At 30.0% G+C, this 26370-nt stretch overlaps 1 pseudogene; it reads left to right on the forward strand.

The window, feature by feature from the left end:
* LOC124374022 lies at positions 1-26370 on the forward strand (annotated as a pseudogene).

A 26370-nucleotide genomic window follows, 5' to 3' on the forward strand; every position in this document is an offset into this window, starting at 1 on the left:
TCGTCTGCCGTGTTGCTGTCTGTTTCTGTCGTCTCGTTTCCAATAGTTATGTCGTTCTGGCGAGTTGTTTCCCTCCGTCTCCAACTGACCTGTCCGTGTATTTCGTGTGGAGGATAGGCCTTCGCCGGTTTATAGTGGTGTTTATGCCTGATACTGCTTGGTACCGAATTATTTTTAAAGCCAACAACTGGATTTGTCAGAGCACAAAGGTAACCATCAAAAGAATATACAAACATAAAAATGTGTGTCACCTCTAAAAGTTATTTTAAGGTAGTTCCTATCATGCTTTATAATAAGGTTAGTTTTTCTCAATGGTGCAATATTTTTCTAAAAGATTATAATTAGTGTTAAGTCTTACAGGGAGAAGACAATTTTAAATTGTGACTACGTGTCTATTATGATATGCTCAACATGTAAGGTAAAATTAATAACAGTTAAAAGAAAGTTGACAGAAAGTTCATCTATTCATTGAGTTTCCATTTCTTATCTCAAACACACATATGGTTGTATAATACAGAACCTTACACAATCAGGATTCCTTCACTAGGCTGTGCTCTGAATTTCAAATGTACATAAACCTAATTCAACTTCTGTAGTTTGAGATCTGTGAAGTTTTTTAGAGTCAAAGATTTAAATTTTCCATAAAAAAATAACCAGACTAAATTTAGGCCTTCCTAGATCTGGCACAATAATTAGAATTGTACTTATACATTCATATCTCAAATTAAATTAAAAAACCAAGAATCAATGTCTTAAATTTCATGTTTACTCTTACTAATGTTATTTGTTTATTTAATTGCATGGTAAACCATTTTACAATAATTGACACAAACATTGTTAACAGTCTTTATTATGTGGTATAGATTAATGTAACCTATATGTGGTATAGCCTAGGTGTATTTCAGAATGACTAAATAGTTCCTGGAGTTAACCGAAAACCTCAAAAATTTGTACCCTTCGTTACTGAACAACTGGCCCAATTATTCTTCCCACCATATTGGTGGTTTATGTACATCAAAGTCTGTTTGATTATGGCAAGTCCATATGAATATTTCCTCTTCTTTTAGTTTGGTTGGAATTTTGTTTGTACATTGAAAACAACTGTAATTTTTAAAGTGAACACTACAAATTTGAGGGGCAAAGTATGATAGGGATCCCGGTTTTTATCTTGCTTATTACAATCATCGATACTTTATCGAATAACATAATTATCAATCGATATCATTGTATCTAAAATACTGAATAGTTTTAAAAATTACGTAATGTCATAAATATGAAAAGAACCATAACCATTAATCAAACGATAAAATTAAGAGAGATGACAGGAAAAATGTCATTTAAATAAGAAAATGTAACAACAAAGCAAACATATTGGGACCATGAAAGACACAGTAAATCATCTTTAGATGTTATTTTATTTAGTTTTCTAAGTTTTATTTAAAAGGTTACTTATAGATAAAAATAGTGTTTGGAATATGGAAATGTGTATAAAGTTGGTACAGATGATTTATTTATTGTTTAGATTAATTAATATTAGTTGATTATATCAATGTGTATAATAATTAAATATTGTTGATAATTTCTGTATAAAAAATGGGTGTGCTTATCTTATTTTACTCAATTTTAGATTTGGGTGATACTAAAGCAATATAACTGGATCAATTGAAAGAACAAAACTTACACAGAATAAGGTTTTTTTTACCCTCGCTCTATGTTGAGATATCCCTGTTCGAAGATGGTGTTGTCAACACAAAGTAAACAATGAAATAGCCTAAGTTTTTTCAGAACAATATGAAAAAACCATGTATTTTTTTTATCTACTTATTTTAAAAATTACTGTCAGAAACACTTTTGAATGTTATAAAACCAAAAATATACATTAAAAATAAATTCTCTGCATCTTCTATATCTCGGATCTTTCAAAAATAGTAAACAAGTCGTTATCAGGTACCTTTGAACAATCTTCAATAAGTTGTCACAAAAGCATCTTGAATTTCTATTAACTTAACTTTTTTCGGATAAATTTAATAGTTGACTCATTAGGATGTTTGTATATTCCAATTTGCTAAATATATTTGTATATTGTCCAACATACTACTTAAATTTATTGGTTTCATCAGGTTTCAACCTAATTAAACCGCAATAACCAACTTTCTTTCTGACACTACTTTTGTTAACATCAATTCTTGGTTAAAGTTCCTTTCTTCTTCTATATTCATTTCTTTGACTAACTATGCATACATAGGACTTTCTGACTGATTGCTCTTAAATTCTTCAACAATTATTTCTGATCAAGATGGGAGCTCTCTTTTTAAAAGCCTTTCTTTGTACAGCTTTTGTATTCTTTTAATAACTTTTTGTTTTTTCCTGGCTTTTATATTTCACTTGGACTCTGGAGGTGTTTGTAAATAAAATTGTAATTTTTATTCAGATGTAGCATTTTTTGCAGCGATAATTTCTAAGCTCAATGATACTCTTTTCTTTTTTTTGCTGTAGCAGATTTTTCATTCTGTTTTATTTATGAATGTTAAAAAGTTGTGAATTTGATTTTAATGAGAATGTTACGTTGTGCAAAAAGTATTTTGACTGGTGTTTTATGCGAGAAAGTCATAGGTATATTATACTGTAGACTCACTTATTCTTAATGGACTGCTAGGAGTACAAATGGCCTTGTTTATAAAATAATGAATCTGCTACTAATGTGTGTGTAATAGATAAAACTTCACATGAGGCAAAAAACTGTTGCTAAACTTTTAGAGGTAGATGCAGAATCCGAGCCAGGGTCGGGTCCAGGGTTTCCAAGCCACAGATTATACTTTTTTTTGTTCTCCTAAGACAAGAAGCTTATAAATTGCACTTAGTCCTATAAGAATCTTAGTGCTGCTTTTGGAATGACAGGGTATTCAGGATAGGTAAGGTTGGGGGTAGGGGCCGCCTCCATAAGGTTGCCCAGATTTAAGTGACACATCAGGTTTTGTTGTGCCCAGTGATAGGTTCAACTGGAAGGTATAAACCAGCCAGAAGTGATTCCTGCTGGGTACAGATTATACCTTTCTTTAGGTATAATATTTCTGGTTCACAGAACAATGCCACCTATTTTGAAGCCACCTAATGACATCAGCATCTTTGTTTGAACATAATTTGCTAATTGTTAAAGAAAATGAATAACTTCTTGCCAATATGCTGCCTTCAGTCCCATGTAGTCTTAGGAGATTTAAAGCATGGTAACTCCAGAAGTTGTAAAGCATGGCTGAAATGAGGAGGCAGTTTAAAAATGTAAATATTGTTTGGAACAGCAATTTCAATCACTCTTTCATCAGTTTGGTTGAATGCCCATCATAAATGATTAAAATTGGTCTTTAGTTGCATTCAGGATGAATATGTGTTCTATATAATTTGTAAAAACATCTGATTTTCTCCAACCTGTGCTTCAATCAATCAATCAATAATTCTTTATTCATGAGTTGTACAATATGGTACATCGAATAGTGTCATACATTACTTATATATATAATAAAAGTACTAAACATACTCAAGTTCCTCTATTGAATACAAAACTAAATCAATCAAATAGTTTTTTAGTTTTCTTTTAAATTTGTTAATATTATTTTTCATCTTTATGCTTTGAGGAATATTTTTCAGAAATCTTTTCCCGATATACATAGTTTTTTTCGTGTACATTTCAAGTCTACGATGATCAATGATGATTTCATTCTTATGGCGTGTGTTATATTTGTGCACATTATTTTCTAAGTTAATTTGTTGGCCATAATTGAATTTAAAATATAGGATGGTTTCATATATCTAAAGTCCAAAAACTGTTATTATTTTTAATTCTTTAAAGCAATTTCTAACAGCTTATTTTTGTAAAAGCTGTAATTAAAAAACTCTTCACTTACCTAGGCAGTCTGTTCGTCCCCCATGTTTATTTTTCTGTAACTAATATGAGTGGAGGAAACTTTCGCCTGATGCACTAGTTCTAAATAAAAGTGTTGGACCAAAAAATAGATCAAGAGCCTTTCTTCTTGCAACTTCGAGTGATCTGGTTTTTTGACAGACGAGCATTAAAATTCAAAAAACCAATCTTCTGCTTAAATGTTATTTTTGAAGTTAGTTTAGGTGCTACTGTGATTTACATAGTTCAAAAATGTATAAAACGTCAATTCTACTTATTCCATACAATTTTGTAATGTTTGTCATGCTTTACTGAAATCGCAGTACATTGTGTTATGCTTTTCACCTTATGTAAGCCATTATGATATTGATACAGAGTTGTTGAAGAAACATTTTGTTAATTTTAAACATTTATTTTTATTACAAAACGATAGCTTGTCATGTGAAACCCTTCCCCATCTTGGAGAAAAAATTGCAAATTAAAGAAAATTGAATAAAAATGTAAATTTTTGTTTTGTGTTTTTTTATATACTATTACATTCTATGTGTTTCTGTGAAAAAGCTATACACAACACATCTTGGTTTATGATAAATATGTATTACTAAAAAAAGTTTAATGGAAGGTTGCAAATCATCCAAAAATGTCTTGCCACTATAGGACTTTAGTACTGCCAGTTCGAGGGTTAAATCATTCTTAAGAATTCCCGCAGGTTGTATTATATATTAAGAAATATTATAGAAAACGCATGTTACTTATGTGACTGCAAAAATGTAAAAGTACTGTTTTATTCAGAATGGTAATAAGTGAGATAAATTGCTTTTTAAGAAAAGTGGCTCGACTAAAAATGGTGTAAAACTTTTAGTGGTAAGAGGAGTTCCAACCAAAAATACCATCTGAGTATATATGTACAATGTAAAATGTGTTATGATTTTTTTAAATCTATATTGTCTAAATTATGAAAAAAACTAGGGAAGAAGCTTGTTTAAATAATATTATTACAAATCTAAACAAACATGTAGGTGAATGTCATGTGATTGAGCCATACAAAAAGTTAAAAATAGTTATAACATGTTTAAAAGGTTAAAACAATGTTACAAAAAAGTAAGAAATTTGACACTTCTACCACTAAATAGGTTTTGGAAAAAGTTTACTGAAATAGGTTGGTGACAACTAATAATATTTGAAAATATTGATGATAATTTTTTTTAATTGTCAATAATCAATATTAATATTTTGACTAGTTGTTGTAATAATGCTGTTTATTTAAAGAAATTAAAATTAAGGGCAGTAACTGGCCAAGTATTAAGTGATTTATGCCAATTTATTAAATTATGGAATTTAGTAAAACATTGTACAATAAGTTTAAGTCAGGTAAAGGTACACCAAATTATATTTAAAATAAGCAAATTTACAAAAACATACAAAGAGTAAAATGAAATAAGAAAAAAGATCAGCCAATGCCTTCAAACAAATACAAGGCAGCTTGGTTCTTTAGTAAATATGAAACAAATGGTTTAGGAAAAAGTAATAAAATAAACATAGATTGTAGTGATTTTAAGGATTTCTTCATTAATATATCAAAACTAAATGCAAATAAAAAATAATATCAAAGTGCTGTGGATTTCTTAAGTAATTATGTTGCATCGTATATAATCAAGAAAAGTATTTTCAAATCCGATTTGACAAAAGAATCAGATATAATACAATTTGTATCTATAAGTTGAGCCCTTCAGGAAATGAAGATTATTTTGGATTATCAAATAAAATTATAAACCCTATTATTGATATAGTTTTAGGCCTGCTAACTTTTTTGTTTAATTGGATGATATCTGTTGGAGTCTTCTCAAGTTCTTTTAAATTATACCAAAATTGTTCCAGTTTACACGAAAGGGGATAAAGCCGAATACCCTATTTCATTGGTACCAAATTTTAGCAAGTTTCTTGAATATTGTTTTAAAAAAAAAACAGTTGTATATTATATTTTTTCCTCACAAAAATATATTTTGTAAAGAAAAATTAGGATTTCTTTGATATCTAAGTACAGCAAAAGCTGTTGAATAAATAGTTGATAATATTTTGTTAAATTTTGAAAATATATTAACCTCATTTGCAAAATTAATTAACCGCACAAAATTATTTGTCTGCATGAATTACATCTGAATAAACTATACTACTATGGCATACAAAATAACCGGTTAAACTTATTGTCTTCTTATTTGTTAATAGGAAACAAATAAGAGTCATAGGATAGAACAGATCAAGCTTTATTTATAGCTAAGCTAAATTTATATTGCTATTTATAGTAGCAATGAATTATTTTGCTTACAGTATGCCATGTAGTTCTGCGTTGTTTGCAGATGATACCATTCTTATAATTTGTAGTAAAAACTTAGTCAGCCTCACATTGGCTAAAGGAAATTCAATGAAATTAGCATCATAATGGGTAATAAAAGACTTTTTATTAACCCTGTAAGCGCTATGGGTCGCAATCGTGACAAATTAGAGTACTGCCGGAGCGAAATCGTAAGTTTGCTATTTGTACACCCAAGATATCAAGTCAGGATTGTTTGTGTCACCAATGAGATGTTAGAAATAGCTTATCAATGCATTTATTCACTCTCATTTGAGAGTAAGATTTGGTGTAATTCTCTGGCGAAATTGTAGTGGCTCTTTAAAGTTATTAACAGAAAAAACTTTAAGAGTTATGAAGAATGCAATAGACTATCATGTCTTCTTATATTTAAAGAATTTAAGATCATGACTTCACCCCGTCTTAAAATTTATTGAAATTTGATTGGAGTGAAAGAAAACCTAAATATAGCTTTATAAGTAGGCAGTATGTTCATGGTTATGTGGCTATGAAGAAATGTTTGCTTGATCTAGAATATACAAGACTTGAACAATCTAGAAGTAGTAATTTATTTTTAAGATTAACTCTAATTAATGAGATATTTGGAATATTACATTTTTAAAATAAGTTTAAAACAAGTATAGAAAAAATAGCTTATAGATAAAATATTTTATTCTCTTAGTTATTACTTGACCTGAGATATTAGTTCTTTCAGTTTTTAATGTTTGTGATTGTTTTTAATGATTGTGATTGTTTTTAATATTTTCTAGTCTGTAACTATTATATGTTGCTTTTTAAATATTCAATTGTGATATTTTATTTTTGTTCTACACCCTTCACTAGTATAAACATATTCTAGATATAATCTGTACCAGTAAAAGAAAATAATATTGTGACTTTGCCTATTGCATAAATAATTTTATGCAATAATATATCTTTACAAACAATAAAATATCTTCGACTGTTGTACTAGGATTTTGATATAACAGTGACATTTTTAAGAAAAAAATCATAAAGTATGAAAATGAAAATAGAAGAACAGCACAAAATATATTGAATATCTGAGAGATATGGAATGTAAGCTAATTACATTTTTAGCCTTTAAGATGACTTACCAAGTGGTGGATTATGAGCTGAATGTGACTGTAGTGAAACAGTCTTGAGTTTTACCCCATAAAAGAATTATATGAAATCTCTCATTTAAATGTCCTTAATTTGGATTGTTGAATTATAGGAGATTTATTTTAATGTAAACAATACACCTTCTTGTAATTGTTATTTTTTCAATTTTGATATTGGTAATGGTTGTTTAGACAAAACTATTTTACTGCGTTATTTAAATATTCAAAAAGTATAAACTTTAAACAACAAACTCAAAAGGATTTTGATGCGTATTAATCATATGTTTAAAGTTAGACTTCTCCCATAATTATATACCCAAAAACCAAAAAAATATGGGCATAAAAGTGTGTAAGGTTTAACATTGTTATTATGGGGTTAAAATTGAAATGACCATGGCTACTGTTGGTTATTTTGCTTCTATGATGGATTCAAACATCTTTCTGTGTTATTTGAGTTTATAAAACTTTTTGATGAAACCTAGTTTTTTTTGCCTTGAGTGATTGATAAAAATATTAGTTTGAGTAACAAGACCGAAGATATTGATAACCAATCAATAACACAGTTATAATTATAACTGTAATTAGTTATAATTATAATTGTATCATTGATTCCACAATTAAATTTAATTAATTATAACCAAACTATTGATTTGTACAAATAAGCATGTACTTATAATCTTAATTATGACAATTTCAAAACAAAATGTAATGTACTATTATGTAATAATGATAAACATGTAACGTTCATTATTAATTATGGTGACATCATATATGATATTCAAAATACAAAAAAGTAAAAAGTTCACTACTTATTGACTAAGTTGATGTTTTTAAACTTGTATTTTTTATTCAGGTCTATTAAGGCCAACAGGGAATAAGCACATATTGAATAGCATTGTTTTTAAAAAACATTTGAACTACATTGAAATGTTAATATTTTTTCTCTACCCCATTTACTACTGTGGGGTGTTTGATGTGGGGATGTTTTTTATTTAATTAAAAAACTTGCCCATCTAGTCAGGCTACAATAAAACTATATAGGACTAAACACTTAAACTAATGGTCCAGTGTAATCGATAGATTTAGAAAGGAGTTTTGATAAATAGTTCAATTGGAGTTGGTATGTAGTTTTTTAATTTCAGATTCTCATGAATTGAGTAAAACATTCAATAGCGTAAAACATGTTAAATGTACAGTATTTTTTAAATGGGCAATATTTTACCAGCATTTCAAATTTACCCATTATGAATACTGAGAAACTGCAGCCAATAAGGTTCAGAGGGGTTATCATGGTTGACCTTTAATGAAAGATTACGTGCGGTGCTCGTACTTAATTTGTTAAACAGTCAATTCTGTCTTGTTTGTGTACACACCGTGAGCAATTCTGGTCCAGATCACTTCAGATTCTGCTGGTATTCTTGAATTTGAGGTATGTTAAGCCCAAGAAACATCATTACTTTGAATCATAGCATAATTTAAACACAGTAATCTAATGTCTATTTTATTATCAGTAATAGTATATAAGTAAAATATTTTTGTAGACTACCTGTTTTTTTTAACAATTTCATGGCATTTGGATAATTGATGTATTGAAGTCATATTTAAAATTTCAATATATACAAAAAAATCTAAAAATTAACTACTTTTAATTTATTTTTGTCTAACAAAAATTAATAAAATTAACATATTAATTAAATCTCTTAGTACAATACGGGCATCGTAAGTACCAAAAGTACCAGCTGTTACATGGTCACCAATGCATGACACGACTTTGAATCTCCGGACAAAAAATCTCCTAAAGACAAGCTTACTTAAATAAAACATCTTGTTTTCCTCTTGAAACACAAGTTTCAATATTGAACACAGAGTCCACTGTTGAACGGATAACACCTTCAAGACAAAGTGTTGGGACTTGTACACATATGATTTTGTTTAGCACGAACATAATTGAGGTCCAGTTTGTCATTATAGCTTTCGTGCTGTTCATATAGGATGTTTGAAAAACACAATTTCCTTATTTTCTTAACTCGCCACAGATTTTATCTAGAATAAAGACTAAGAAAAATTTGTGTGTGTTAATCATTTAAAATAGTTTGGAAAGTTTAACTTGATAATATTGACAAGAAATGGTTTGAAAGAATGTGTGTATTGTAATAATTTTATAATTTGTCCACTTTCTGGACAAATTTATTTACATAATTTTTGTTCAGAATAAAATTTTGTACTATTGTCATCTAAAAATGGTGTCTGTTTATTCATAAATTGTCAATATATACAATGTGTATAAATATGGTGTTTTAACATACATTGTAGATATCCCTTGCTTATTGGATTTAATTCTTGAAAATTAAACTCTCCAATAAATAAACTCTATTTTTTGAAAATTTTGTTTTCAGTTATGCAGGTCTGATGATGCTTTCATTGAAAATGGAAAGCTTTACAAATGTAAATTTTAATTATAGGAGTGTTTGATTTTCAATGATGTTTTGACTTGGTTTTTTTTACTGAGTTTTGCAAAAGCTGCAGAATTTACAGTTTTACATGGTTTAATTTTTCTCTGGCTGAACCTAATAACAGCATTTCCAGATTTGTGTCTATATAAACTGTAAAATGTAGAATGTAATTATAAAGTTTGTGTATTTTTCATAGTATTAATTTCTTTGTATTAAAGTATAAAATTTCTTAAGAGGTTGAATTGTCTTGATAAAAAAATCATAATTTTTTTAAAATTTCAGTTAAGAGGGTAATGATTTAACTACAAGTAATGAAAGTAATGTCTTGTTTAAATGCGTATTACATTTGATTAATCATATAGTCTTTATTCAACAGCTGCTTATTCATTATCACCAGTTCTAATGCACATTATTTGACAAGGTCAGGATTTGTTGTTAATTATAATTATATCAACGGTATATATTGACTAACACCTAACTACTTGTATTATTAAATATTACATCTTTTAATGTATGTGTTAGGAATCAGTGCAAAATTTTTCATAATTTAACATATTTCTTTTCTAAATTCCCCCAGTATTTTGTGTATTTGGTAAATTGCCGCACAGATGGATTTGTTTTTTCCCCCATTTTATTAGCGTTTTGAAATATTTTATAGTATTTATATGCATAGTTTCTATGAAGATAAAATATAATTCTATTTTGATATTATAGTATTGTTTTGACATTTTAGAAAGAACATTGGACATATTGTGTCATTGGACTTAAAATTAATAAATACTATTTAAAAGTACTCTTATCAAGATGGCGGTACTATACAAGTCCCTTCCTCTCTCTAAATAACTAAAAAACTCATCAAGAGAGTATAATGATTTGGAGATTAACCATTTTGGCTTCAAGTTCGTTTTTCTCCAAACATTGAATGCCTCAGACAAATCACAGAATAAATAAGAATACATTCATATAGAAAAACTATTTTCCAAAATTTTATCAGGTTTATATGCATTAATATTAGATGTTAATTAACACAATTAATTAAGACATTAATATATTAGTGTGAAAAAGAAACATTAAAGTTTATTTATTTTTCGTATATTCACTCAATAATATCTTTTCAAATCTCACTTTATGGTGCTACTGCTGTAAATAATCTAAATTCTATTCTAAAAATACATAAAAAAGCTATCAGAATAATTTTTAAGCTTCATAGTAGAACATCCGTTAAGAAATACTTTAAAGAAGAAAATATGATGGTTTATGGGATGTATATTTATGAAACTATTTTGTCAATTAAAAGCAAACTTCAGCAACTGGAATTGGTAGGAGATAATCAACCATTTCACAAGAAATCGTAATAATGTAATAATAAGCTCCCATACCTTGCAAATGTTTAGAAAGAAACCAAAGTATATTGGTTCAAAATTTTATAACAATCTTCCTATTGAAATTAAGTCAGAGGCCATATTCAATTAAAAACGTTCTTCATCAACAAGGCTATATATTCCTTTAATAAATTCCTGTGATGATTCTGAGGGTAGGGTACTCCATAATTAATAGTTTTGTGCCAAAAGCTGTTTTAATTAACCTTTTAACTGTAATAACTGTATTTTAAACTTTCTCTATTTCCAGTGATATATCTTGTATTTTCTCTTTGTATTGTGTTATTTTTTTGTCTAATAAGGACTTGAATCCTGACACTATTCTTGTATATATGTGTGTATGCTAAATGAATAAAGCTGTTTCGGATTGAATTTGAATTGAATTGAACATTGCACATTGGCAGTGAAATATTTGCGCAAAATGGTTTTAATTAATTTTAGTTGATATTGTCAATCAGTGGTAATGGCTTTAAGGTGTTACAATCTAGAACGTAGTGTACAAACAACCTATAACGTAGTGTACATACTTACAATCTAGACAGTAGTGTATATACTTACAACCTATAACGTAGTGTACATACTTACAATCTATAACGTAGTGTACATACTTACAATCTAGACAGTAGTGTATATACTTACAACCTATAACGTAGTGTACATACTTACAATCTATAACGTAGTGTACATACTTACAATCTATAACGTAGTGTACATACTTACAATCTAGACAGTAGTGTATATACTTACAACCTATAACGTAGTGTACATACTTACAATCTATAACGTAGTGTACATACTTACAATCTAGACAGTAGTGTATATACTTACAATCTATAACGTAGTGTACATACTTACAATCTATAACGTAGTGTACATACTTACAATCTAGACAGTAGTGTATATACTTACAACCTATAAAGTGTCATATTAATGTTTACTTTGATAAAAGCAAATCTCAATATTTTTAGGTACCTTTAAAGTGTACATACTTACAATCTATAACGTAGTGTACATACTTACAATCTATAACGTAGTGTACATACTTACAATCTAGACAGTAGTGTATATACTTACAACCTATAACATAGTGTACATACTTACAATCTATAACGTAGTGTACATACTTACAATCTAGACAGTAGTGTATATACTTACAACCTATAACGTAGTGTACATACTTACAATCTATAACGTAGTGTACATACTTACAATCTATAACGTAGTGTACATACTTACAATCTATAACGTAGTGTACATACTTACAATCTAGACAGTAGTGTATATACTTACAACCTATAACGTAGTGTACATACTTACAACCTATAACGTAGTGTACATACTTACAATCTAGACAGTAGTGTACATACTTACAACCTATAACGTAGTGTACATACTTACAATCTATAACGTAGTGTACATACTTACAATCTAGACAGTAGTGTATATACTTACAACCTATAACGTAGTGTACATACTTACAATCTATAACGTAGTGTACATACTTACAATCTAGACAGTAGTGTATATACTTACAACCTATAACGTAGTGTACATACTTACAATCTATAACGTAGTGTACATACTTACAATCTATAACGTAGTGTACATACTTACAATCTAGACAGTAGTGTATATACTTACAATCTAGACAGTAGTGTACATACTTACAATCTATAACGTAGTGTACATACTTACAATCTAGACAGTAGTGTATATACTTACAATCTCGACAGTAGTGTACATACTTACAATCTATAACGTAGTGTACATACTTACAATCTAGACAGTAGTGTACAGACTTACAATCTAAAACATAGTGTACATACTTACAATCTAGACAGTAGTGTATATACTTACAACCTAATAACGTAGTGTACATACTTACAATCTATAACGTAGTGTACATACTTACAATCTAGACAGTAGTGTATATACTTACAACCTATAACGTAGTGTATATACTTACAACCTATAACGTAGTGTACATACTTACAATCTATAACGTAGTGTTACATACTTACAATCTAGACAGTAGTGTATATACTTACAACCTATAACGTAGTGTACATACTTACAACCTATAACGTAGTGTACATACTTACAATCTATAACGTAGTGTACATACTTACAATCTAGACAGTAGTGTATATACTTACAACCTATAACGTAGTGTACATACTTACAATCTATAACGTAGTGTACATACTTACAATCTAGACAGTAGTGTATATACTTACAATCTATAACGTAGTGTACATACTTACAATCTAGACAGTAGTGTATATACTTACAATCTAGACAGTAGTGTACATACTTACAATCTATAACGTAGTGTACATACTTACAATCTAGACAGTAGTGTATATACTTACAATCTATAACGTAGTGTACATACTTACAATGTAGACAGTAGTGTATATACTTACAATCTAGACAGTAGTGTACATACTTACAATCTATAACGTAGTGTACATACTTACAATCTAGACAGTAGTGTATATACTTACAATCTATAACGTAGTGTACATACTTACAATCTAGACAGTAGTGTATATACTTACAATCTAGACAGTAGTGTACATACTTACAATCTATAACGTAGTGTACATACTTACAATCTAGACAGTAGTGTATATACTTACAATCTAGACAGTAGTGTACATACTTACAATCTATAACGTAGTGTACATACTTACAATCTAGACAGTAGTGTACATACTTACAATCTAAAACATAGTGTACATACTTACAATCTAGACAGTAGTGTACATACTTACAATCTAAAACATAGTGTACATACAATCTATAACGTAGTGTATATACTTACAATCTAGACAGTAGTGTATATACTTACATACTAGTGTACATACTCAGTATGACAGAGAGCTCTGTTGTTCCAGACTCATCGAAGCCGTGGTATCGGGTAATGGGAGACAGGGATTGGAGGCCTTTCATCTATGGAGGACTCGCGTCATGTACAGCTGAGTGCGGTGAGTACACGAATAACGTATTCATCACGGAAAAGTTTTAAATGTACTTTTGAAGAGCACACCTATAACAATTTAGTTTGAGATTATACAAGGTGTCTCGTAACTCTCTGGACAAAGGTATACCATGTTATTGCTCAGGTCAGGACAAACATATTTCACCATTATGAACATAGGTTATGTGTTTTTTATTAAAAAAAAAAATATCTCGTAAACCAATAAACTAAATTATACCAGATTTGGCTCAAATTATGAAAATAATGCCAGTTACTGAGAAAAATATCATTAAATTATCTTTTGTATTTTCAAATTGGCAGCCATAAATCGTTTTAAATTTGAATATCTTTAAAACCAGCAGTTTTTCTCAAGAATAACAGTTTTTAGAGGATATTATTGCAAATATAATGACACCAAAATGATTTAAATTGAATAATAAATAATTGATTTAGAGCAGATTTACTGTAGAAAGTTATGGCCCATATTGAGAGTTGCTGCTTATTAAGTTTTTGTATTATTGGCTATTCACTGAGAACCTCAAAGGGGGCCACATCACAGTAAATTTGCTCTAAATCAGTTATTTTATTATTCGATTTAAATAATGTTTCTGTCATTAGATTTGTGATAATATCCTCTAAAAACTTTTATTCTTGTAGTTCTTGAGAAAAACTTCTGGTTTTTAAAATATTCAAAGTTTAAAGTTTTATTGGCCGCTATTTTTAAAATACTAAAGATAATTTCATAATTATGTTTTTGGTAATAGGACTTTTTATCATAAACATTTGAAACCAAATTTGGTATAATTCAACTTATTAGTTTTTAAGATGATAATTTTTAATAAAAAAACACATACAGACAGACAGGTGGGAAACTAAGCATCAGAGACCCATAACATGTTCATATGATGAAATATGTTTGTCTTGATCTGACCAATAACATAGTATACCTTTGTCCAGAGAGTTACGGGACACCCTTTATAATTTCCTATGCGTTGTTTATGAACCTGAAGTTGTTCAAGATGCCAGTGGTAAAATAGAGGTGTTAATATTTTAGAGAGTGCAACGTAAATTATAATTAGTCACAAATTTTAATACATTATATTTTAATTAATAACATTGATACTCTACTTTAGATATTTTTCTTGATGGATGCTTTTTTTCGAACATTAAAAAGATACACTGATATGAGTACGTGTGTGATTGGTTTAGTTGAAATTTAATTCTTATTACCCTAATAAGATTTGTACATCCATCGTTGTAATATTATTTAAATGAGCTTGTACTTGTCTTACTGTGAATTTTTATAATTTATATCTTTTTAATCTCTTCTTTTGCATTAAAATTAAGAAAATTATGAAATTAATTTCATATGTTAAACCGTGGCTTTTTGTTAAATTTGTTAATATGTGTAATATAGATTAAATTGCATAATACTCTGCTGAAATTTTCAGTGTAATGTTGCATTCCCAATTCAAATAAGAAAATAAATATATGAGAGTTAGTTCTAAATACAGATAGTTAACCATTCAGGTTTATTTATTGATCTAACATTTTAAGTGTGTGATAGAATTAAAAAAGTAATATGAGGAAAAAGTTTTATGATATTGCCCATTAAAAAGTAAAATGTAAAATGAGAAATTTTTTTATAAAAATTGCTCATAACTTCTATACTACATATTTTGTAAAAAATAATTAGGATTTAAACGATCCACTTATTCCAAGAAAAAAAATTCTATGATTGGTTTGAGATAAGGAAATTTCATTTTTCCTCTACAAATTTGACTGTAGGATCTAACTTTATTTTTGAAAGTGAAAGCTTAAATGATGCCAGGCATGTGAATTAATTTTTGTAATTAGAATCAGCAGTTTGATTTTACAAGAATACCTATCTTGCAACAAATTTATTTTTAAAGAATTTTGACTCTTTGGAAAATATATATACAGACATTAATCAGTTGGGAAATAAAAACACTTGCGTACTAAATATTTAAAGTTTGTCAATGTTATGACAATCTTCCGTCGTAGTGGCATTTCATAAATAGACTAAGTAAATGAGTCCACTTCTGTCTTGGCAGAGACTATTAACAAGAAACACCAGTCTCATAACTTTAACAGCACTAGTATCACATGTCTTGTTCATGTCAACTATTACATTGTGACAGATATATCTTCTTTTAAGCTATAAATAAAATCAAAATGTGTTATAATAATTTGAAAAGAATGTTCTATCAGCATGTCATTTTTGGAGCTTGTTAAAGGATATGAATGAACAAAATATTAAAAATTAGCATTTTTGTTTGTATAAAGTAATTGTTTTTCTTAATTTGGGCTACTCATTTTCTAATTAATAATGGATTGAACCTATCAAAACATAAAATTTATAGTTACATAAAAATCTTTATTTTTCTAAAAAAAGTCAAGGAATAAATCATGAAATATAAACTTAAGCGGAGAAAAATACTTTCAGATTTATTCTGAAATAGCAATGCTGATGGAGGGTATCCATTAATGTTTAGTTAAATTATTATTGTTTAGGAAGATTAAAATAAAATAATCTTAGAAAAATGCTTGAAAGATCATACCTAATGATTGTCAGTGATCTTGGAATACTGATAAACATTGCCTTAATTGTCAGTAAGCCGAGAGCTAATTTGCATTCTTTAAGCACACATCCTGGTCTTCTTTTTTCGATTAGACATTTTTTGAAAAAAGATGGTAGTGTATCAAAAGGTTTAAAAATATCAGATGATAATTTATTTTCTCATAATTGAACATCAGTAACAAGGTTTTGTGATTATTTTGTGAAAAAGTCAATTCAATTATCTAGCTTCTCGTTAATGAAATTTCGTTCTAACGACTGTTGATTAGATGCAAAGGGCAGAAGAAATATTATCAATTTTACGGATTAACCAATTTGTAACATTAGCGTAATTAAAATAAACGCTTGATTATTATCGCATATTTTCTCCATTGAAGAATAGTATAAACTATTTCATAACTACTTTTCCGTACAGGAACGTTTCCTATTGACACGACCAAAACACGTCTTCAAATCCAGGGCCAGAAGATAGACGGACAGCACGTGCGTCTGAAGTATCGTGGTATGACCGACGCTTTCCTGCAGATCGCACGTCAGGAAGGCTTCAGAGCGCTCTACTCTGGGTAACTCTCTTTCGTTGTAAATCATCGGAATCGATATGATTCCCATAGATTATGACGTAACATTTTAAATGCAAAGCCTAGATTTCCGAGTAAAGTTTTTGTTGAGTTCATCAAAACAGGTCATTTGTGGTGAGCGTAAAAGAGAATGGGAGTGCATGGCCAGCACGTGGTCATAGTAGACTTGTATGGCTGTGGTCTGAGGGGTCAGATTCTTATCTCTAATTACTCACACTCACTCACTGAATTAGTGATAGCCGTATCAGGCCACGTTCTGCTTTGTCTGTACAAGTTATTTTTTGCTCCAATCATCGTCATTAATGAGCTACTAAAATAAAGTTATATCAGTTAAATTCCTCGCAAGATTGATGTGTGAAAAAATAGCAGCCCACTGGTCCACTAGATAAGTGTGCGAGGTTTTGCCGATCTGATGGGTCAGGTCAAGTTCTGATCTGGTTTGAACCAGTTATTTCCAGAACATCTGTGTGATTAATGCTGTACAAATGGTTTGACAGGTCCAATCAGTTTTTTTCTCTTTTATATTAATTATTTTTTATGGGGAAAGTATTAATTTGGTAGTTAAGTATTTAGCATGTTGGGGAATAAGGACCTAAACACAAATCCAGTAAATATAGTACTTTATTTACAATTTGATTTAATTAAATAAATTTATTGTAAAATAAACAATTATGACGTTATGGTTGAATCTTCCTAAACATAGTATAGTACTTTTCTAGAGTTTGCTATTTTTAGGATCCATGCTTTCAAACATATATTTTTGAAATGAAATGAAAAATGTCTTTATTAGAGGCAAAGTTAGGACTATAAAGTCCTCTCTACCACTAAAAGGAAATGATACCTTGTTAAACAAAAAATAAACATGTTTGAAATTTGTATGCTTTTTACATATTGAAATTTAAATTTGTACTGTAAAGTAACAAATGGTATAATAATATAAATGTGATTGTTGGTAGGATTTATCCGGCAGTGATACGGCAGGCGACGTATGGCACAATCAAGTTTGGCACGTACTACTCGTTGAAAGCTTGGCTCACAGGAGATCGCACAGAAGATGACGTGGTTGTGAACGTGAGTTGCGCGGTTGTGGCGGGCATTGTGTCCAGCGCCATTGCCAACCCGACAGATGTACTGAAGGTGCGCATGCAGGTGTTGGGCATGCAGGCACAGAGTCTGGTGTGCGCAGCGCAAGACTTGTACAGGCACGAAGGCGTCAGTGGACTATGGAGGGTAGGTTTTATACTATATATCGTACGTAGTGGTTAACAAAGCCAAATTAAATATAGTTTCTTAGTCACATGATTGTTCTGTCCGAAATGAAATAAAAGTAACTTAAATTTATTTAATCTTGTTAAATGTCAACTCTATCTTATACAAAGCTAAGTCTAATAAACAAAAATCACATTAAAATATTTAGTACTAGGAAATCTAGTTCTGATTCTTTTGATAGTTCTACTAATTACTACCCTCATAACCTAATGGACATAGGTTTGAATTAAAAGGGCTGACAGCCAGAAATTGTAACTAGTTAATAGAAAATCAGCAGAAATATACCACCTCTTAAAAGTATACGAAACCTGAGAGGTCCCTCCCTTCTCTCCCTTCAGCAAGCTAACAGTTTTCACAGATATTTAATATAGTACTCAATGCATTGTCAACGGTTATACAGTGATAACAGGTTACAAGGGTTAAGTTATACCTGAGATTGGTGGGTAGTGCCTTCAGGTTACTTATCCCAGACGACTCAATTGTATCATTAGCACTAGTTGTATTTAAACTAACATTAGCATAATTTACGTAATTAAAAATATTTACTTATTAGTTAAAATCATTAGCAGAGAGCATTTTTTAGATGTATGTCCTGTTTTTACGTAAAATACTCTAAAAGTTGCCTTTCAAAGGTTATGTAACTGCAAAATGTATCCGTCATTGTCCTAAAAGGATACTCAAATTAATAACCAAGTCATCAATTTTTTTAATTTTACAAAACTGAATTGAAAAGTCAATAATAGATTTGACGTTCTTTATTATAATAGAACAACACAGGTTGGACTCTATTTTTAACCATCAACAATTTTACGCACTCTCATCAATTACATAATGGTAGTGTATTTAGAACTCTGATAGATAAAAGTAAAAGTACAGTATGAAAACCTGTGAGCAACCTTCACTGCGGATACAAGTCATGTACCGACTATAGGACGGCCGAGATAGTATAAGTGTGCGTCCGTCAGTGTTAAATGAGTTAAGAATAGAGTGAATAGGTTAAGTGTAAAAATGTACAAAGTATATGGGAAACAAAGTATGCCAATCATGTCAACTGTTTTTTTAAAGTGTAAAGACAAAATGAAATTTGAATGCATCCCCATATGATCAAAATGATCAAGAGTCTTTGGAAAACGTGACTATGTATGCCTATTTTGGATACTTGTCTCTCTGTAAGTTTTTTAAAACTGCAGAGGTGGACTGCTCATTGATTTTCTCCATAATGGCGGAGAATTGGCCTATTGACAAATGAAGTGAGATATGCATATTTGAAGTGCAATTCTGCACCGTGACAGTGTTTGGCCACTCCCACCTGCATTGACTCAAGAAAAATTAGACGAAATTAATTGGGAAAAACACTTGAACATGTGCCCTACAGTCCCTATCTATGACTCCACATATTTGGACCATATAAAGAAGAACTGGGATGTCATCACTTTTAGTGACGACAAAGGGTTATAAATGTTCACGTGCAATTTACAGATATTGCCAAATTCTTTCTTTGATAATAGCTGTAAAAAAACTTCTGATTCGTTTGGAAAAATGTGTCAGAATTGAATGTGGTAAAAATTGTATTTACTCTACCAATAGATGTTATAAGTATAAAGTATAGTTAATATTTGACTTCCTCTGTAGTTACTTTGTGGAAAGTTTGAAATGAAAGTATGGTAAACCCGTGTTTCTCTACAGGGCGTAGGACCCACTGCGCAGCGCGGCGGCTGTCATTGCAGCCGTGGAGCTCCCTGTGTACGACTTCAGCAAGCACTACTTCATACCTTTACCTGGGGGACAGTGTGTCCAACCACTTCCCTGTAAGTGCTTTACATTTTTACTGCTAAGTTCGTGGTTGGTTGGCACTACTTATAAAATGTTCCAGGTATTTTTTGTTTGCCCACACCAAACTACTCAAACTTTTTTATAGGTTTGTTTACATTCTAACTCTTTCAGGTGTTTGTGAACAGAAGATCTATAATTTTATCCTCTTATGTGATAGACTCCATCTCAAGGGATGTTTTTCTTTCAACACCATCAGCACGGAGCAGCACCAATGGTGCTGGTCTCATATAAAGGGTGACTAAAAAGTACGGATCAATAATAATGTTTTATCGGCTGCACTTAGATAAATCAAACTTGGTATACCTCTATAGGGTACATAACTTCACTTTTCAATTAGTATTACAAGATTTCTCTTACCCTGACTTCCAAATTCTGCACCCGACTTAAAATTTTGTAATGCAAACTCCTGTCAAATTACACATTTCAAAGATCTTTATGAATAGAAAATGAATAGTGGAACTCAAACCACTAATCCAAATCCAAGTTTAAAATATCCTTATGCCTAAAATTGTTAAAAATAACAGGTTTTTAAACGAAGTTATGATGTCTAAAACTTGTGAGAATAAACTATTTTTTATTATAAAATGCTTGTAAAATCATAGTTCATTCAGCTTACTAACCTCAGTGTTATCATAAATACATCATTTCCTCACAAAAACGTAATAATATTTAATTTAATTTGGAATATAAACTGATTTTAAATTAAGTATGTGTTTTTAAAGCACAGTATTTTCGTAAAATTATAAGAGTAACGTATAAAAATAAAAACTATTTGTATAAAAATAAAAACTATTTGTATACAAATTATAAATTTTGTTTTATTTCAGATCGAGTTTTCTTGCCAGTTTAGGGAGTGCTGTAGCATCCACTCCTATCGATGTTATTAGAGTGAGTGAGTAGTATTTTATTTAGTACATAGTTGTAAATTGATTTCTAAAGACGTGTTGGATAAAGCGGCGTAGAAAGTTATTTGTGAGGCAAGGGCTGTTTTTTGAGAGTGGCCGCCACCCTGATTTTAGTTTATCATTTTCTCACTGTAATGTAAGATTTTGTATTTCAGTACCTCAAAAAATATGTTTAGAAGTGTATCTTTCCTGCAAACATCAGGTAACTGACTGTAACCTGTACAGCCATGACCTTTGAATAGAACTACAGAGTGTAAGATTCAAAGTGTTCTTCAGATTAATTATCACATCATAAATAAAGTTTACTTATACTCAAAGTTTAGTTCATTAATTTGAGTTGATTTTATTTTTATGGCTACAATATGAGAATTATTAATTATTTTTTCATAAAAATGTCTTTCTTTAAAATATAGGAGGGTGCCATGCCCCCTATATATATTTATTGATTATGTATTAATTGAATGACTATTCTTTGCAGTGAAATCCAAGATTCCAAACACAGCACCTGTCCCATTTAGTTGTAGGCAATACTAGATAGACTAATTAATTCTTGGACACTGCCTATGGAGTAAAAAACAAATCAGTGAAAATGGTACATAAGTTAAATATTAGGATATATGTGTAATGGAAACATCCAGGTATTCTTTCCACGAAAATATTTCAGTTTGTAAAAAACATCATTGTTTTAAATGACCGGTGCCACATTGTTGACTGCGTTCTGAAACTGCTTGCTAATTTAGTCTAATCAGGAATTAATATTTTTACTGAACGTGAAGATGGTTTGATTCCATTACTCGATTTAACCATCTCCCCTTGGAATTGAGGTCTGAAGCAGTAGTATGTAAGTTTAGAATAAAACTAAAGTGTTTCTTACTTGATAAGGAATTCTACTCTGTGAGTGATTATTTTATGTTGAAAACCATTTAAGTTAAGGTGTTAGGAATTAATATTTATTTTGGCTGTTTATTGTACTTATATTGACAGTTGTCATGCAATGTTTTATATTGTTAATTGACAAATAAACACTTTGATTTTATTTGTCAATGGGTGGTAAAATCTATTCAAGATGAAAATTATATAGTGATATATATTGATTCAGATTTTTTTTATCTCCTTAAATACAAAGCGTGAATTTTGACAAGAACAAGCATTTCCAATTGTTGGTTTTCAACAACAATATCCATCTGCAGTGTTAAGTAAATTTTGAGTATCAAGCATTTCTACAGTGGGTGATTTAGATAGCATAGTGAAGTGTTTCACATGGTATAAGCTCTGATATTACTATTCATTGAGATGAATTTATTTAGAAGTTTGGATGTGTCATAGATTTATATCAACACCTCTTGAATCAAGTGCCAAGAGTGAGTTTTACTTTTATTTGGGAAATTAAACGCAAAATAAACAGTATGTATGTAGTTAAAGAATACTACCACTCAAATATCATGTTATTCTAGAATAACAACAAACAGTTTTTCATTGGACTGAAGGAAAAACTCATAACTTCTGTAAAAATTGAGTAAGAGCTGGAAATTTAGACTTTTTTCTAGTCCAATTTTATTTTGATATAAAAATTAATTAATATATTTTTTATACATGTATTTAGTTTAAATTATAAAATCCAAAGAAATACAAGGAGAATAAATTATTATTGTGCGAGAAATATGAATTTAAGGTTTAATTTAAAGATGCTTTAAACTAGGGAAGTAAGCTTGCTATTTGTACACTATCAAAAACTATCTTAATGACTGATGTTTTAAGAAAAATATTCATGGAGTTCTGTAAATTAAAACAAGATTACTGCACAATAACCACATAATTACATATGTTGTCCGTTGCAGACGAGACTGATGAACCAGAGAAAGCTGAAAACCATTCAAACGGACAAAATCTACAACGGAAGTATGGACTGTTTCGTTCAGGTAAGGAAGTAGTGCGTTTTGGCATGAATCTTTTGGAACATTTTTTATGAAAGGTCTTCTCTTTGCTCAAAGTTAATTATGTGCAGTCAGTTAGATTAGCAATTAAAATCATCCAATAGGCATGCTATTTTGGTATTAAAATAATGGACAACAAAACAAACTGATATGTATAATTTAAGCTTTTTGTCTACTTAACAATGAATTATGTTTGTAACAATGTTGTTTTGCTAAATTGCTTAATTTTGATAAAAATTTATTTTGTGTTAATTTTGGTAATTAAAATTCTTTGCTTCATATATTTTGAGCAATGGAGGAGTTAGGAATAAAGTACACATTGATATTTCTCCATTACTAATGACTTCCTCCGAGTAAATAAGAGCAGAGTGTCATATCATTTCTCATCCAAGTCCTCCAACTAATTTCTATTCTGACCAATCTCCATTAAGTTTAAAACAGTTTTTGAATGTTTTTTTTTTCATCAAAGACACAAATTTGAAGTATCTATATTTAAAATTAAAATGTTCTTGGTTTAAAAACACAATGTGACAATTTCCAGAAATATATATATAGAGACATGTAGAGAAATAGGAATCTGTCCAAACAAGCACAGTCCAAGGAATAATATGAATTTGGATGAAAAGACTGAATTTTTCATAAAATATGTTAAGTGGAATTCAAAAATCAAATTATAACATTCAAAATGTAACATCAAATAAAGAAATGTTCCTCTTGTACATAGACACAGTAATCCATACAGAAAAAGTTACGGAAACTCAAAATGCAGGGAATATACCGTACTGTACAAGGATGAAATCATCCATTAAAAACGCTTAAGGGGTTTTCAAGGGGTCAGAAAATTCAAAGAATGGCCGAAACTCATACACTGATTAGTTTTGAAGTTCGCTTTGATATTTAAAATCTCTTTTTACCAACGTATTAAATACTGAAATACTCAATATCATTGAGTCTCAAGAAAAAGATTGAAAATTAAATGTGAAGCAACTGAACTTTGTAGTCATTTATCATGAAATTGTTAGATGTATGCATTCAATGCAATTCTCGTTGAAACAAGTGCATTAATACTAACAGCTGTTTAATACGTTGTAAGTGGTACACATACAAAAAATACCTCTTAAAGCCCATTTCAGCTTAGTATTATCTTCAATTTAGGACAGAGACTTTGACAAATTACTATGAAAAAAAGATGTTATCCAGTGAACCTTATTTAACATGATTATTCAATAGATATGTACGTTTTTTGTCACTAATCAATCCAAAACCTATTCATTAATGAACTTTCCAAAACTATAGAATTCAAAATGGCCACCACAACCAAGCACTAGCTAGTCTAAATCTTTATTGTTCTACCTTTCCTGGAGCAGAGATCATGAAGGTGGCAAATATAGTTTAGTTTATATTTACATATTATTTTAATTTTTAATCCGTCCTTTTTAATCGTAACGCAGGGATAAGACTGTGGCTGGCTAACCGATATGTCACAGATTCAATTACCGGGGAAGGTTGACAAGTATTTGCAAAATAGATTTGGACTTTTTTTTTCTTTTTTAAATCTGCTTATTTATGAGGCAGAGCATCAACATTTAGTTAGCATAAGTCTTTTATAATTTTAAGTTTTTATTTATGCTTTAAGCAAATGTCTGTTAGATTTTTACAGTAACAGCAATACATTTTTTAGCCGCAATTCGATGACAAAAGTGTTAAATTTTGAAACCGATTAGTTGTGGTATTCTTGAAGAAAAAGATAGAAATAATGTGGTCTCTCTATTTTTACACTGATCCGGGGACATTATTATGAAAAAATATGAAACTCAGTTAAGTATTATCAGAAGTTTTAAACTAGGCGTACCTGTTATGTCTTTTATTTATCGTAAGTTTCCGTATTTTTCTTGCAGACAGTCCGACACGAAGGTTTTCAAAGCTTTATACAAGGGTTTTATCCCGACGTGGGTGCGGATGGGGCCTTGGAACATCATCTTCTTCATCACATACGAACAGCTCAAGAGGTTCTACTGAAGAGGTGTTCAACTCGGCGAACTGCGATCCGGTCTTCTAGTTCACCAAAGTACTTAAAACTTTAGTTCAAACCAAAGCCTTTCAAATAGGAACACGTTTAAATGTTAAGAGCTGTATGAATGGTACGTAAAGAGAGTGTGTTATTTATTGAGTGTTTATTCTTTGAGAGGACGTGTGTGTTTGTTAGGGGGGCATATTTAATGATGCATCAAATGCTGCCTCTTAACTGAGAGTGGTCAGTTTAATTTTCACATAGCTTGCAAAATAAATATCGTGATCGTATTTGCGTCGTATTTGTTAACACGTGAGCAAGAGTTACTAAACGTTTGCTATAGTAAAGATTTGTTAATGTTATTTATGATGCTAATAGGTTTATGCTTAAAGGTTGTAAAGCAGTGGTCTCTCTTGTAGATTTGTATTTCACCTAGATAGCCAATCCGAAAATATATTACATTAAGCAACATATGGTGGGCAACATGTTGTGCAGTTTATGTAGTAACTTCGCTCTACTCTGAAACTATTCCAGGCAACATAATATGGACTGTCGGCTTATGCTAGGCATTCGATAACTTCCAGACAAGTCAGAAGTTACTCCTCTTGAACATAGAGTAGTATATGTGTGGTACGCCACACTTAAATTTTGTATTTAATACGCAAGATCATCACAGTTTTATTTGCTAACACCGATTTTTGTCTTTTTGCACGATCATTTGTGTCTAAGTTTGATAGAAATCAATTGACAGAAAATATTTGGATGGTAAACCAAATAAAAAGGATGAAGTAATGAGCAAATTAACCAAGTTAGCTGACAACAATATGAATTCGGAATATCTGATTTGTAAAGTAAATACGTCTACTGTGGAACTGCAAGTAAATAATAAGCGGACAAAAACCGTTAAACTATGCAAGGCATAATATTGTACACGTTTTTTTTGTTCAAGAAAAGAAAAAGACCCAGGCTACTAGGTAAGTAGCTTACTTTTGAACTTTGACAATAAACTGGAAGAAAAGTTGTACGTCTTTAAAGTCAATAGTTATTCGCATATTTTTAA

This window comes from Homalodisca vitripennis, unplaced genomic scaffold, assembly GCF_021130785.1.
Source record: "Homalodisca vitripennis isolate AUS2020 unplaced genomic scaffold, UT_GWSS_2.1 ScUCBcl_6989;HRSCAF=14476, whole genome shotgun sequence".
In the NCBI taxonomy this organism is placed as follows: Eukaryota; Metazoa; Arthropoda; class Insecta; order Hemiptera; family Cicadellidae; genus Homalodisca; species Homalodisca vitripennis.